The 15,949-nt window shown below is 50.6% G+C and overlaps 8 non-coding genes across 8 annotated transcripts; all 8 read right to left on the minus strand.

The window, feature by feature from the left end:
* Positions 1–4,810: 4,810 nt before the first annotated feature.
* Positions 4,811–5,001, minus strand: LOC142729408 (U2 spliceosomal RNA). Its single transcript, XR_012878225.1, has one exon. It is a non-coding gene; the product is annotated as a U2 spliceosomal RNA (small nuclear RNA).
* Positions 5,002–6,285: 1,284 nt separating this feature from the next.
* On the minus strand, positions 6,286–6,476 carry LOC142729410 (U2 spliceosomal RNA). The gene has a single exon (XR_012878226.1). It is a non-coding gene; the product is annotated as a U2 spliceosomal RNA (small nuclear RNA).
* A 1,296-nt stretch (positions 6,477–7,772) lies between these two features.
* Positions 7,773–7,963, minus strand: LOC142729499 (U2 spliceosomal RNA). The gene has a single exon (XR_012878307.1). It is a non-coding gene; the product is annotated as a U2 spliceosomal RNA (small nuclear RNA).
* Positions 7,964–9,267: 1,304 nt separating this feature from the next.
* LOC142729412 (U2 spliceosomal RNA) lies at positions 9,268–9,458 on the minus strand. Its single transcript, XR_012878228.1, has one exon. It is a non-coding gene; the product is annotated as a U2 spliceosomal RNA (small nuclear RNA).
* Positions 9,459–10,754: 1,296 nt separating this feature from the next.
* On the minus strand, positions 10,755–10,945 carry LOC142729413 (U2 spliceosomal RNA). Its single transcript, XR_012878229.1, has one exon. It is a non-coding gene; the product is annotated as a U2 spliceosomal RNA (small nuclear RNA).
* A 1,284-nt stretch (positions 10,946–12,229) lies between these two features.
* On the minus strand, positions 12,230–12,420 carry LOC142729414 (U2 spliceosomal RNA). The gene has a single exon (XR_012878230.1). It is a non-coding gene; the product is annotated as a U2 spliceosomal RNA (small nuclear RNA).
* A 1,284-nt stretch (positions 12,421–13,704) lies between these two features.
* Positions 13,705–13,895, minus strand: LOC142729415 (U2 spliceosomal RNA). The gene has a single exon (XR_012878231.1). It is a non-coding gene; the product is annotated as a U2 spliceosomal RNA (small nuclear RNA).
* A 1,272-nt stretch (positions 13,896–15,167) lies between these two features.
* Positions 15,168–15,358, minus strand: LOC142729416 (U2 spliceosomal RNA). The gene has a single exon (XR_012878232.1). It is a non-coding gene; the product is annotated as a U2 spliceosomal RNA (small nuclear RNA).
* Between the last annotated feature and the right edge of the window lie 591 nt (positions 15,359–15,949).

Genomic DNA, 15,949 nt, shown 5'->3' on the forward strand with positions numbered 1-15,949 from the left:
GTACGAATGACCCATCAACCACACCAGACAAGGAGGCGAATCTGAAACGGAAAACACAGTTAGGCACCACCATATAACATTTGCAAGCATAAACAACAAAATTACCACATATGGGGGCGGACATAGGACTTAAACCTTTTTGACTCCCAACGACCAATACGCCTCACCCCCTCATCATCCAACCCCCAGCGCCCTGCTTCCGTTGCTGCGCCAATCCGGAAGGAATGAGATGAATATGAGCCTGCCGCAACCCCAACCGCCGTCAAACATTTTTTAAAAACAGCTCCAAACTGAAACCTGGACAAGAACGACCCGTCCACATGACGTAACAAAGGCAAATCTGGAGACCCCCTGTTTTTTGTAAAACCCCGCATGCACTCTACTGGGCACATGACCGACCCCGGGAGAGCGAACAAAACTATCAGTTTTCCCTTCCCTAATTGGTCAGTTTTTGATCTACGCCACCATACCTCCAACCGATCTGCAAAAAGGCTCACCTCCCCAGATCTCAGCCCCCCTGCCTGTTTAGTACTTGGCGACACCAACTCACCTATTCTAAATGCTCCGAAGAACGCCAACGAGAAAGCCAACCGAAACAAATCCCTTTCATCTGAAGAACGACATACCGATGCCAATGAACCGCCCAACAAGCCCAGCAAAGCAAACGACACCGGCCTTCTACTATCCGCCTCCACCCTACCTCTGCGCAACCCCTTCAAAGCCTGCGATACCAGAAATTCCTTCGATACATCCCGCAAGCCCCGCAACTTAAGCCCAAACGCCACCGCGGATATAAACCGGTTCACCTTCGCTACTGAAAACCCCCCCTCCCAGGCATCCCCTAACCAATACAAAAGTGCCACCAACCTGTCTCTATCCGTATTAACATCACCCAACTCTCTTACCCACTCCTCCCACTGCCTCCAACAAGCAGCATAAGCCCTCCACGTCGTGCGCGCCAAAGACCTTTGTAACAGCTGCTCTACGGGACCGATACCAGATCCCATAGATGATCCGGACACGCCAAACCGAGACGTTCCGCTCCCGGGGCCAATTGCCGAAACCGGTCCCACTGCGAGCGAGAAAGAGCATCAGCAACACAATTCCGTACACCCGGGACATGCACCGCCACCACCCACGCGTTCAGCGACAAACACACCAACACTAAATGTCGCAACAATTGAACTACCGGAGGAGAGGACGCCGTGATGTTATTAATGGCAAGCACCACCCCCATGTTGTCGCAGTAAAAACGGACCTTCTTATCCCTGAGCCTGTCCCCCCAAATGGTAGCCGCCACCACGATGGGAAACAGCTCGAGCAGGGCCAGATTCCGCGTCAATCCACTGGACACCCAGCTAGCCGGCCATTGACCTGCGCACCACGGACCTCCCCCGTAAGCTCCAAAGCCACCCGCCCCAGCCGCATCCGTGAAAATATTCAGATCACTCGTATCCTGCGCTGGGGCCATCCATAGCGAGCGACCATTGTACTGGCCCAAGAAGTCATCCCAAACCTGAAGATCAGCTCGGTGCTCCTCCTTGAGCCTCACAAAATGATGCGGCGCCCGCACTCCCGCCGTTGCCGCCGCCAACCTTCTACCAAACACCCTCCCCATCGGCATAATCCGGCAGGCGAAATTCAACTTCCCCAGCAGCGACTGAAGCTCCCTCAGCGACATTTTCTTCCTTCTACAAGCCCGTCGCACCTCCAGCCTCAAAGCACCCAGCTTATCCGCCGGGAGCCGACACTCCATTGCCACCGAGTCAATTTCGATTCCCAAGAAACAAATCGTCGCTACCGGGCCCTCCGTTTTTTCCGGCGCCAAAGGGATCCCAAAATCCCTCGCCACCTTCTGCAGGGCATGAAGCAAGTTACCGCAAACCGGCGAACCCCCCGGGCCAACGCACAAAAAATCATCTAAGTAATGGATCAACGAATCGACCCCGGATACTCCCCTCGTTACCCACTCCACGAAGCTACTAAACGCCTCGAAGTATGCACAAGAAAGAGAACACCCCATCGGAAGGCACCGATCCACGTAAAAGGCCCCATTCCAAAAACAACCCAACAGCCGTTGGCTTTCTGGATGCACCGGCAACAACCTGAACGCCGCCTCGATGTCGGTTTTTGCTAGCAGCGCCCCCGGACCCGCAGCCCGCACTAACCCCACCGCCTTATCGAATGAGGTATAAACTACGGAACACAACTCGTGATCAATCCCGTCATTTACCGACGAACCTTTGGGATACGATAAATGTTGAATCAAACGAAACTTTCCGGGCTCGCGTTTAGGGACAATACCCAAAGGGGACACAACTAAATCTTTCACCGGCGACTCCACAAATGGCCCCGACATGCGCCCCAACGAAACTTCTTTTAACAACTTTTCCGACACGACTTCCGCATGCAAGTAAGCCGATTTTAAATTTCTCCGCGTAACCGGAACCTCATAAGGAGGCGGAGGAATAACAAAACCAACACTAAACCCTTCATAAAGCAACTTAGCTGCCGCCCTATCCGGATACTCATTTAGATAAGGGGCCATCCTTTCCACCCTCACCGGCGACACCCCCTTGACCAGCCCCGTGCTGGTTCCCGGACCTCTTTTTCCGCAGACATTTTGCCGCCCCGTGTGATGCCCCATTACACTCGGAGCACACGTGCTTGAACTTGCACGTGGCCCCGAACTTGCACTGGCCTTCATTGAATTGCCAGCAAAACCCCGCCTTTCCCCCGCCGCTTGGTCCACTCTGACTAGTCTGGCCTCCCTGGCCACCGCTCCCGGGAAAGGGCTGCCTAACCGGAGCCGTAACCCGTAACCAGAGAGCAATATCCTTCTGGTCCCACCGAATCGCCGGCCGAACCGCCTTCCGCTGACGGAATTGCTCATCATATCGCAGCCACGCCTGACCCCCATACGCCCTATGAGCCTCCCCAATAGCATCAAAATAACAAAATAACGCCGAACAATTTTCCGGCGCCTTTTCCCCTATCACACTAGCCAATATGGCGAACGCCTGCGACCAATTAACGAACGTCTGCGGGATAAGCCTATACCGCCGCCGTTCCTCCTCGTCCTTTTTACTCTCATCCCGCTTGCTCTTATCCAAATTGAATTTAGCCAGCGGCAAGAGAGAAAAAATTTCAACATATTCATCTTTCCAGATCCGATCACGCACCTCCTGCTTTAAATGCGCCCCCAACGGACCCTCAAAACAAACATACACCTCCCCCCGAGCACGATCGTCCATGCGCACTCGATCGCCGTCCTTCTGTGCCTCAGTCTGCACCGACACCGCGACCGCCTCTCTAACCGCCACCACAGGACGCGCCTGCAACGATCCCACTTCCCTGGGGCCTTCCCAAACTACCGCAGGGGACACTTCCGTTACTACCGGCGCCGCGGCCCTATCCAGGCGCCCCACCAGCTCCCGTAAGCAACCCACTAAATCTGCCAAACCCGCTCCGTCGCGTCCGCCCGCGCCACTACCGGCCCCCGATGCTATGCTAGCAGCCCCCCCGCCGACACCCGACATAAAAATCGCTGGATAAGACAATAATGGAGTTATACACTCACCGGGCTGCACAGGCGCTGTGTTCCCGTCAGCCGGACCATCCTGACCTCGACGATAGACGTCCAGTTCACCTTCCTCCAGTTCTTCTCTCGCCGACGACTGTCCCTCCCAACGACCTCTTCGGAAAGGGGATGAGGACGCGCTGACCGATGGGCCGGCAACCTGCCGCCCGACCGCCGGGACCCAGACTTCCGACCGGACCTGTTGCCTCGACGTCGCTGCAGATCTAGTCGTCCGTCTAGACGATCCTGACGAAGCCTGCCCCCTGGCCGGAACATCACCATGCGGGGCGGCCGTACCTTGCTCTCGACATCTTCCATCTGATGGGGGAGGGGTGACAGGGAGCCCGGCCTGCGACTCCCTGCTTACCGCCGGACCCCGTCGCGGCCTGGGATTCCTGCCAGGACGCAGGGCCTGGGAAGGGGCGGTCCTCCCAGCTGCCTGGCCTGCAGCGTCCGGGATCGGGCTCCCTCTGCGACGCCGTGTCCGCGGGACTACCTCCGGACTCAGGCGCTCTGGAGGTCGGGACCGCCGAGAGGGACGGGTCGACACAGCCTTCATCGCCGTCACCCCTGCTACCGCTCTCTGCCTGCCCAGCGCAGGAGCGGTTGTTGCCGACTCCCCCCCCGCCGCCATAGCCATGCTCGTAGGGGGGCCGGGGGAGGGGAGCCTGTCCCTTACAACAGACCCCGAACGCCGTGCCCGACGTGGCGAAACGGCGTCCGGGATCCGCGTTAATGCAGCCACGGTCTCCTCCAGCCATCCGGGACCGTGGTGCACAGCAGCGGCACGCAGCCGCTCTAAAATCAGGGCCTCTGCCATACTAAAAAGCCGGGCAACGGGGAGCTTTGCTTCTTGTGTATTACTCCTCCCGCTGCTTCCGGCTCAATGCCGAGAAACAGCGGGAAGCGCAGTAACGGCCCCCCCGTCCCCCCTAGCTCCTCCCCGTCCCTCCTTCAGCTCCTTCACCTTTCCCTCACCTCTTAACATTAACCCTTTCCCTACCAGGACGGTCATGTCGGCTTCCCTCAAGCCTGCAGCTGCGTCCAGCCTCTTCTAGAGGTGGCAATCTATTCATTAATTGCATTTAATCAATGAGCTCATTATCACTCATGCATTGTCCAACAGGTGTTGAAATAATGGGATTAAAAGGGGAGATCCCTTCAGAAAGACAGAAACAATAGCAAAGACAAAAAACACTTTTGGAATCTGCTTTTAGTCAACACATAAGGAAAGGGTGCACCGGTCCTGGAAATACTGCAATACCAGGTCAATGCGTGGAGTGGACAGAGCAAGCTCTATTTCCATCTCCCTGTTCTAAAAATCCATTTAATATATGGTCCCCAGATAGGGGACGTATCAGATATTAAACTGATAAGAACAGATACTACACTTGATCTTAGCCAAAAGGCCGAGAAGCGATAACCCGAACGGGCCGCGCGTTGCCCGAGCCTGCCCGATACTGCTGTTCAGCCCTTGCAGCGATTCAGCCTACTTCTAGGCAATTCCATGGGGCCCTGCAGGCTCACACACTCACAGCTACACGGGAGGTGAATAAAGGCCGGAGAGGAAGCCAGACAGGATTTGCTTCTTTTGCTTGCACCACAATGCAGTGCTGAAAGAGGAGGAATCTACATAAAAACGCCTTCCTGGCAACGCCCAAATGCCCTGCTGCCATGCAGATAAACACTGGCAGCGGCAGCAAGTGCATGCCCACAGCCACCCCTTGTTCCTTCACACCTTGTATCAGCTGTAATCCAGTCCAGTCCAGTGCTGCCTGCTGAGCAGCACTGACCAACACTGCCTGGGCCCAGGCTTTTATCTCTGAGGCCCCATTATGATGTCAGAAAGCTGGCTCTGGAATCCTGAGGGCTCCACTATGACACGTGCAAAGTTCCGTCTGAACTTTATATAAGACGGTGAGGCTCAGTCAGTCACTCAGTGTTGCCTGAGAGGGCAACACTGCAACAGCCGGCCGCCAGGCTGTCTTTTTTTTGCACAGCTAGTTGCCTCCAGGAGGCCACAAGAGGGAGACAAGGGACTGCAAAATGGAAAATAGGCATCCACCAACTTTACTGACAACTTCTCCTTGCTCCTACAACCTCCATCCTTGCACAGTTTGTTATTCTTCTAGGTAACATAGTAACAAATCCAAATTGCTGCTCTCTTTGTAGGCAAGCAAGGCTTTGTTGCAACTGCAATTCTTACTTCTTCTTGAAATGTAGGGACGACAGTACATTCCATCACATCCATCTAGTGTACACAGGTAGGTCCATTGTGGCGGGCAGGCGAGCGGGCGGGCTGCTTTATTGGCTGTTTGCTGTTCCCCTACTCCACTCCACTATTTGACTGTTGTGCTGCATCAATCAATCAATCAATCAATCAATCAATCAATCAATCAATCAATCAGTGGCTGGCTCAGGTGCAGCTCTTTAACTTACCTAAAAGGGAGGGCGGAGAGAAGACAAGGAAGGTGAATGAGGTGTTCCAATGTGAAATGCCGGAAACACAGAAACACAGACGACACACAACAAGAGGTGGCAATCTATTCATTAATTGCATTTAATCAATGAGCTCATTATCACTCATGCATTGTCCAACAGGTGTTGAAATAATGGGATTAAAAGGGGAGATCCCTTCAGAAAGACAGAAACAATAGCAAAGACAAAAAACACTTTTGGAATCTGCTTTTAGTCAACACATAAGGAAAGGGTGCACCGGTCCTGGAAATACTGCAATACCAGGTCAATGCGTGGAGTGGACAGAGCAAGCTCTATTTCCATCTCCCTGTTCTAAAAATCCATTTAATATATGGTCCCCAGATAGGGGACGTATCAGATATTAAACTGATAAGAACAGATACTACACTTGATCTTAGCCAAAAGGCCGAGAAGCGATAACCCGAACGGGCCGCGCGTTGCCCGAGCCTGCCCGATACTGCTGTTCAGCCCTTGCAGCGATTCAGCCTACTTCTAGGCAATTCCATGGGGCCCTGCAGGCTCACACACTCACAGCTACACGGGAGGTGAATAAAGGCCGGAGAGGAAGCCAGACAGGATTTGCTTCTTTTGCTTGCACCACAATGCAGTGCTGAAAGAGGAGGAATCTACATAAAAACGCCTTCCTGGCAACGCCCAAATGCCCTGCTGCCATGCAGATAAACACTGGCAGCGGCAGCAAGTGCATGCCCACAGCCACCCCTTGTTCCTTCACACCTTGTATCAGCTGTAATCCAGTCCAGTCCAGTGCTGCCTGCTGAGCAGCACTGACCAACACTGCCTGGGCCCAGGCTTTTATCTCTGAGGCCCCATTATGATGTCAGAAAGCTGGCTCTGGAATCCTGAGGGCTCCACTATGACACGTGCAAAGTTCCATCTGAACTTTATATAAGACGGTGAGGCTCAGTCAGTCACTCAGTGTTGCCTGAGAGGGCAACACTGCAACAGCCGGCCGCCAGGCTGTCTTTTTTTTGCACAGCTAGTTGCCTCCAGGAGGCCACAAGAGGGAGACAAGGGACTGCAAAATGGAAAATAGGCATCCACCAACTTTACAGACAACTTCTCCTTGCTCCTACAACCTCCATCCTTGCACAGTTTGTTATTCTTCTAGGTAACATAGTAACAAATCCAAATTGCTGCTCTCTTTGTAGGCAAGCAAGGCTTTGTTTCAACTGCAATTCTTACTTCTTCTTGAAATGTAGGGACGACAGTACATTCCATCACATCCATCTAGTGTACACAGGTAGGTCCATTGTGGCGGGCAGGCGAGCGGGCGGGCTGCTTTATTGGCTGTTTGCTGTTCCCCTACTCCACTCCACTATTTGACTGTTGTGCTGCATCAATCAATCAATCAATCAATCAATCAATCAATCAATCAATCAATCAATCAATCAATCAGTGGCTGGCTCAGGTGCAGCTCTTTAACTTACCTAAAAGGGAGGGCGGAGAGAAGACAAGGAAGGTGAATGAGGTGTTCCAATGTGAAATGCCGGAAACACAGAAACACAGACGACACACAACAAGAGGTGGCAATCTATTCATTAATTGCATTTAATCAATGAGCTCATTATCACTCATGCATTGTCCAACAGGTGTTGAAATAATGGGATTAAAAGGGGAGATCCCTTCAGAAAGACAGAAACAATAGCAAAGACAAAAAACACTTTTGGAATCTGCTTTTAGTCAACACATAAGGAAAGGGTGCACCGGTCCTGGAAATACTGCAATACCAGGTCAATGCGTGGAGTGGACAGAGCAAGCTCTATTTCCATCTCCCTGTTCTAAAAATCCAATTAATATATGGTCCCCAGATAGGGGACGTATCAGATATTAAACTGATAAGAACAGATACTACACTTGATCTTAGCCAAAAGGCCGAGAAGCGATAACCCGAACGGGCCGCGCGTTGCCCGAGCCTGCCCGATACTGCTGTTCAGCCCTTGCAGCGATTCAGCCTACTTCTAGGCAATTCCATGGGGCCCTGCAGGCTCACACACTCACAGCTACACGGGAGGTGAATAAAGGCCGGAGAGGAAGCCAGACAGGATTTGCTTCTTTTGCTTGCACCACAATGCAGTGCTGAAAGAGGAGGAATCTACATAAAAACGCCTTCCTGGCAACGCCCAAATGCCCTGCTGCCATGCAGATAAACACTGGCAGCGGCAGCAAGTGCATGCCCACAGCCACCCCTTGTTCCTTCACACCTTGTATCAGCTGTAATCCAGTCCAGTCCAGTGCTGCCTGCTGAGCAGCACTGACCAACACTGCCTGGGCCCAGGCTTTTATCTCTGAGGCCCCATTATGATGTCAGAAAGCTGGCTCTGGAATCCTGAGGGCTCCACTATGACACGTGCAAAGTTCCGTCTGAACTTTATATAAGACGGTGAGGCTCAGTCAGTCACTCAGTGTTGCCTGAGAGGGCAACACTGCAACAGCCGGCCGCCAGGCTGTCTTTTTTTTGCACAGCTAGTTGCCTCCAGGAGGCCACAAGAGGGAGACAAGGGACTGCAAAATGGAAAATAGGCATCCACCAACTTTACAGACAACTTCTCCTTGCTCCTACAACCTCCATCCTTGCACAGTTTGTTATTCTTCTAGGTAACATAGTAACAAATCCAAATTGCTGCTCTCTTTGTAGGCAAGCAAGGCTTTGTTGCAACTGCAATTCTTACTTCTTCTTGAAATGTAGGGACGACAGTACATTCCATCACATCCATCTAGTGTACACAGGTAGGTCCATTGTGGCGGGCAGGCGAGCGGGCGGGCTGCTTTATTGGCTGTTTGCTGTTCCCCTACTCCACTCCACTATTTGACTGTTGTGCTGCATCAATCAATCAATCAATCAATCAATCAATCAATCAATCAATCAATCAATCAATCAATCAATCAATCAGTGGCTGGCTCAGGTGCAGCTCTTTAACTTACCTAAAAGGGAGGGCGGAGAGAAGACAAGGAAGGTGAATGAGGTGTTCCAATGTGAAATGCCGGAAACACAGAAACACAGACGACACACAACAAGAGGTGGCAATCTATTCATTAATTGCATTTAATCAATGAGCTCATTATCACTCATGCATTGTCCAACAGGTGTTGAAATAATGGGATTAAAAGGGGAGATCCCTTCAGAAAGACAGAAACAATAGCAAAGACAAAAAACACTTTTGGAATCTGCTTTTAGTCAACACATAAGGAAAGGGTGCACCGGTCCTGGAAATACTGCAATACCAGGTCAATGCGTGGAGTGGACAGAGCAAGCTCTATTTCCATCTCCCTGTTCTAAAAATCCATTTAATATATGGTCCCCAGATAGGGGACGTATCAGATATTAAACTGATAAGAACAGATACTACACTTGATCTTAGCCAAAAGGCCGAGAAGCGATAACCCGAACGGGCCGCACGTTGCCCGAGCCTGCCCGATACTGCTGTTCAGCCCTTGCAGCGATTCAGCCTACTTCTAGGCAATTCCATGGGGCCCTGCAGGCTCACACACTCACAGCTACACGGGAGGTGAATAAAGGCCGGAGAGGAAGCCAGACAGGATTTGCTTCTTTTGCTTGCACCACAATGCAGTGCTGAAAGAGGAGGAATCTACATAAAAACGCCTTCCTGGCAACGCCCAAATGCCCTGCTGCCATGCAGATAAACACTGGCAGCGGCAGCAAGTGCATGCCCACAGCCACCCCTTGTTCCTTCACACCTTGTATCAGCTGTAATCCAGTCCAGTCCAGTGCTGCCTGCTGAGCAGCACTGACCAACACTGCCTGGGCCCAGGCTTTTATCTCTGAGGCCCCATTATGATGTCAGAAAGCTGGCTCTGGAATCCTGAGGGCTCCACTATGACACGTGCAAAGTTCCGTCTGAACTTTATATAAGACGGTGAGGCTCAGTCAGTCACTCAGTGTTGCCTGAGAGGGCAACACTGCAACAGCCGGCCGCCAGGCTGTCTTTTTTTTGCACAGCTAGTTGCCTCCAGGAGGCCACAAGAGGGAGACAAGGGACTGCAAAATGGAAAATAGGCATCCACCAACTTTACAGACAACTTCTCCTTGCTCCTACAACCTCCATCCTTGCACAGTTTGTTATTCTTCTAGGTAACATAGTAACAAATCCAAATTGCTGCTCTCTTTGTAGGCAAGCAAGGCTTTGTTGCAACTGCAATTCTTACTTCTTCTTGAAATGTAGGGACGACAGTACATTCCATCACATCCATCTAGTGTACACAGGTAGGTCCATTGTGGCGGGCAGGCGAGCGGGCGGGCTGCTTTATTGGCTGTTTGCTGTTCCCCTACTCCACTCCACTATTTGACTGTTGTGCTGCATCAATCAATCAATCAATCAATCAATCAATCAATCAATCAATCAATCAATCAATCAATCAGTGGCTGGCTCAGGTGCAGCTCTTTAACTTACCTAAAAGGGAGGGCGGAGAGAAGACAAGGAAGGTGAATGAGGTGTTCCAATGTGAAATGCCGGAAACACAGAAACACAGACGACACACAACAAGAGGTGGCAATCTATTCATTAATTGCATTTAATCAATGAGCTCATTATCACTCATGCATTGTCCAACAGGTGTTGAAATAATGGGATTAAAAGGGGAGATCCCTTCAGAAAGACAGAAACAATAGCAAAGACAAAAAACACTTTTGGAATCTGCTTTTAGTCAACACATAAGGAAAGGGTGCACCGGTCCTGGAAATACTGCAATACCAGGTCAATGCGTGGAGTGGACAGAGCAAGCTCTATTTCCATCTCCCTGTTCTAAAAATCCATTTAATATATGGTCCCCAGATAGGGGACGTATCAGATATTAAACTGATAAGAACAGATACTACACTTGATCTTAGCCAAAAGGCCGAGAAGCGATAACCCGAACGGGCCGCGCGTTGCCCGAGCCTGCCCGATACTGCTGTTCAGCCCTTGCAGCGATTCAGCCTACTTCTAGGCAATTCCATGGGGCCCTGCAGGCTCACACACTCACAGCTACACGGGAGGTGAATAAAGGCCGGAGAGGAAGCCAGACAGGATTTGCTTCTTTTGCTTGCACCACAATGCAGTGCTGAAAGAGGAGGAATCTACATAAAAACGCCTTCCTGGCAACGCCCAAATGCCCTGCTGCCATGCAGATAAACACTGGCAGCGGCAGCAAGTGCATGCCCACAGCCACCCCTTGTTCCTTCACACCTTGTATCAGCTGTAATCCAGTCCAGTCCAGTGCTGCCTGCTGAGCAGCACTGACCAACACTGCCTGGGCCCAGGCTTTTATCTCTGAGGCCCCATTATGATGTCAGAAAGCTGGCTCTGGAATCCTGAGGGCTCCACTATGACACGTGCAAAGTTCCGTCTGAACTTTATATAAGACGGTGAGGCTCAGTCAGTCACTCAGTGTTGCCTGAGAGGGCAACACTGCAACAGCCGGCCGCCAGGCTGTCTTTTTTTTGCACAGCTAGTTGCCTCCAGGAGGCCACAAGAGGGAGACAAGGGACTGCAAAATGGAAAATAGGCATCCACCAACTTTACAGACAACTTCTCCTTGCTCCTACAACCTCCATCCTTGCACAGTTTGTTATTCTTCTAGGTAACATAGTAACAAATCCAAATTGCTGCTCTCTTTGTAGGCAAGCAAGGCTTTGTTGCAACTGCAATTCTTACTTCTTCTTGAAATGTAGGGACGACAGTACATTCCATCACATCCATCTAGTGTACACAGGTAGGTCCATTGTGGCGGGCAGGCGAGCGGGCGGGCTGCTTTATTGGCTGTTTGCTGTTCCCCTACTCCACTCCACTATTTGACTGTTGTGCTGCATCAATCAATCAATCAATCAATCAATCAATCAATCAATCAATCAATCAGTGGCTGGCTCAGGTGCAGCTCTTTAACTTACCTAAAAGGGAGGGCGGAGAGAAGACAAGGAAGGTGAATGAGGTGTTCCAATGTGAAATGCCGGAAACACAGAAACACAGACGACACACAACAAGAGGTGGCAATCTATTCATTAATTGCATTTAATCAATGAGCTCATTATCACTCATGCATTGTCCAACAGGTGTTGAAATAATGGGATTAAAAGGGGAGATCCCTTCAGAAAGACAGAAACAATAGCAAAGACAAAAAACACTTTTGGAATCTGCTTTTAGTCAACACATAAGGAAAGGGTGCACCGGTCCTGGAAATACTGCAATACCAGGTCAATGCGTGGAGTGGACAGAGCAAGCTCTATTTCCATCTCCCTGTTCTAAAAATCCATTTAATATATGGTCCCCAGATAGGGGACGTATCAGATATTAAACTGATAAGAACAGATACTACACTTGATCTTAGCCAAAAGGCCGAGAAGCGATAACCCGAACGGGCCGCGCGTTGCCCGAGCCTGCCCGATACTGCTGTTCAGCCCTTGCAGCGATTCAGCCTACTTCTAGGCAATTCCATGGGGCCCTGCAGGCTCACACACTCACAGCTACACGGGAGGTGAATAAAGGCCGGAGAGGAAGCCAGACAGGATTTGCTTCTTTTGCTTGCACCACAATGCAGTGCTGAAAGAGGAGGAATCTACATAAAAACGCCTTCCTGGCAACGCCCAAATGCCATGCTGCCATGCAGATAAACACTGGCAGCGGCAGCAAGTGCATGCCCACAGCCACCCCTTGTTCCTTCACACCTTGTATCAGCTGTAATCCAGTCCAGTCCAGTGCTGCCTGCTGAGCAGCACTGACCAACACTGCCTGGGCCCAGGCTTTTATCTCTGAGGCCCCATTATGATGTCAGAAAGCTGGCTCTGGAATCCTGAGGGCTCCACTATGACACGTGCAAAGTTCCGTCTGAACTTTATATAAGACGGTGAGGCTCAGTCAGTCACTCAGTGTTGCCTGAGAGGGCAACACTGCAACAGCCGGCCGCCAGGCTGTCTTTTTTTTGCACAGCTAGTTGCCTCCAGGAGGCCACAAGAGGGAGACAAGGGACTGCAAAATGGAAAATAGGCATCCACCAACTTTACAGACAACTTCTCCTTGCTCCTACAACCTCCATCCTTGCACAGTTTGTTATTCTTCTAGGTAACATAGTAACAAATCCAAATTGCTGCTCTCTTTGTAGGCAAGCAAGGCTTTGTTGCAACTGCAATTCTTACTTCTTCTTGAAATGTAGGAACGACAGTACATTCCATCACATCCATCTAGTGTACACAGGTAGGTCCATTGTGGCGGGCAGGCGAGCGGGCGGGCTGCTTTATTGGCTGTTTGCTGTTCCCCTACTCCACTCCACTATTTGACTGTTGTGCTGCATCAATCAATCAATCAATCAATCAATCAATCAATCAATCAATCAATCAGTGGCTGGCTCAGGTGCAGCTCTTTAACTTACCTAAAAGGGAGGGCGGAGAGAAGACAAGGAAGATGAATGAGGTGTTCCAATGTGAAATGCCGGAAACACAGAAACACAGACGACACACAACAAGAGGTGGCAATCTATTCATTAATTGCATTTAATCAATGAGCTCATTATCACTCATGCATTGTCCAACAGGTGTTGAAATAATGGGATTAAAAGGGGAGATCCCTTCAGAAAGACAGAAACAATAGCAAAGACAAAAAACACTTTTGGAATCTGCTTTTAGTCAACACATAAGGAAAGGGTGCACCGGTCCTGGAAATACTGCAATACCAGGTCAATGCGTGGAGTGGACAGAGCAAGCTCTATTTCCATCTCCCTGTTCTAAAAATCCATTTAATATATGGTCCCCAGATAGGGGACGTATCAGATATTAAACTGATAAGAACAGATACTACACTTGATCTTAGCCAAAAGGCCGAGAAGCGATAACCCGAACGGGCCGCGCGTTGCCCGAGCCTGCCCGATACTGCTGTTCAGCCCTTGCAGCGATTCAGCCTACTTCTAGGCAATTCCATGGGGCCCTGCAGGCTCACACACTCACAGCTACACAGGAGGTGAATAAAGGCCGGAGAGGAAGCCAGACAGGATTTGCTTCTTTTGCTTGCACCACAATGCAGTGCTGAAAGAGGAGGAATCTACATAAAAACGCCTTCCTGGCAACGCCCAAATGCCCTGCTGCCATGCAGATAAACACTGGCAGCGGCAGCAAGTGCATGCCCACAGCCACCCCTTGTTCCTTCACACCTTGTATCAGCTGTAATCCAGTCCAGTCCAGTGCTGCCTGCTGAGCAGCACTGACCAACACTGCCTGGGCCCAGGCTTTTATCTCTGAGGCCCCATTATGATGTCAGAAAGCTGGCTCTGGAATCCTGAGGGCTCCACTATGACACGTGCAAAGTTCCGTCTGAACTTTATATAAGACGGTGAGGCTCAGTCAGTCACTCAGTGTTGCCTGAGAGGGCAACACTGCAACAGCCGGCCGCCAGGCTGTCTTTTTTTTGCACAGCTAGTTGCCTCCAGGAGGCCACAAGAGGGAGACAAGGGACTGCAAAATGGAAAATAGGCATCCACCAACTTTACAGACAACTTCTCCTTGCTCCTACAACCTCCATCCTTGCACAGTTTGTTATTCTTCTAGGTAACATAGTAACAAATCCAAATTGCTGCTCTCTTTGTAGGCAAGCAAGGCTTTGTTGCAACTGCAATTCTTACTTCTTCTTGAAATGTAGGGACGACAGTACATTCCATCACATCCATCTAGTGTACACAGGTAGGTCCATTGTGGCGGGCAGGCGAGCGGGCGGGCTGCTTTATTGGCTGTTTGCTGTTCCCCTACTCCACTCCACTATTTGACTGTTGTGCTGCATCAATCAATCAATCAATCAATCAATCAATCAATCAGTGGCTGGCTCAGGTGCAGCTCTTTAACTTACCTAAAAGGGAGGGCGGAGAGAAGACAAGGAAGGTGAATGAGGTGTTCCAATGTGAAATGCCGGAAACACAGAAACACAGACGACACACAACAAGAGGTGGCAATCTATTCATTAATTGCATTTAATCAATGAGCTCATTATCACTCATGCATTGTCCAACAGGTGTTGAAATAATGGGATTAAAAGGGGAGATCCCTTCAGAAAGACAGAAACAATAGCAAAGACAAAAAACACTTTTGGAATCTGCTTTTAGTCAACACATAAGGAAAGGGTGCACCGGTCCTGGAAATACTGCAATACCAGGTCAATGCGTGGAGTGGACAGAGCAAGCTCTATTTCCATCTCCCTGTTCTAAAAATCCATTTAATATATGGTCCCCAGATAGGGGACGTATCAGATATTAAACTGATAAGAACAGATACTACACTTGATCTTAGCCAAAAGGCCGAGAAGCGATAACCCGAACGGGCCGCGCGTTGCCCGAGCCTGCCCGATACTGCTGTTCAGCCCTTGCAGCGATTCAGCCTACTTCTAGGCAATTCCATGGGGCCCTGCAGGCTCACACACTCACAGCTACACGGGAGGTGAATAAAGGCCGGAGAGGAAGCCAGACAGGATTTGCTTCTTTTGCTTGCACCACAATGCAGTGCTGAAAGAGGAGGAATCTACATAAAAACGCCTTCCTGGCAACGCCCAAATGCCATGCTGCCATGCAGATAAACACTGGCAGCGGCAGCAAGTGCATGCCCACAGCCACCCCTTGTTCCTTCACACCTTGTATCAGCTGTAATCCAGTCCAGTCCAGTGCTGCCTGCTGAGCAGCACTGACCAACACTGCCTGGGCCCAGGCTTTTATCTCTGAGGCCCCATTATGATGTCAGAAAGCTGGCTCTGGAATCCTGAGGGCTCCACTATGACACGTGCAAAGTTCCGTCTGAACTTTATATAAGACGGTGAGGCTCAGTCAGTCACTCAGTGTTGCCTGAGAGGGCAACACTGCAACAGCCGGCCGCCAGGCTGTCTTTTTTTTGCACAGCTAGTTGCCTCC

The sequence above is a fragment of the Rhinoderma darwinii genome, unplaced genomic scaffold (assembly GCF_050947455.1).
Source record: "Rhinoderma darwinii isolate aRhiDar2 unplaced genomic scaffold, aRhiDar2.hap1 Scaffold_718, whole genome shotgun sequence".
Classification (NCBI taxonomy): domain Eukaryota; kingdom Metazoa; phylum Chordata; class Amphibia; order Anura; family Rhinodermatidae; genus Rhinoderma; species Rhinoderma darwinii.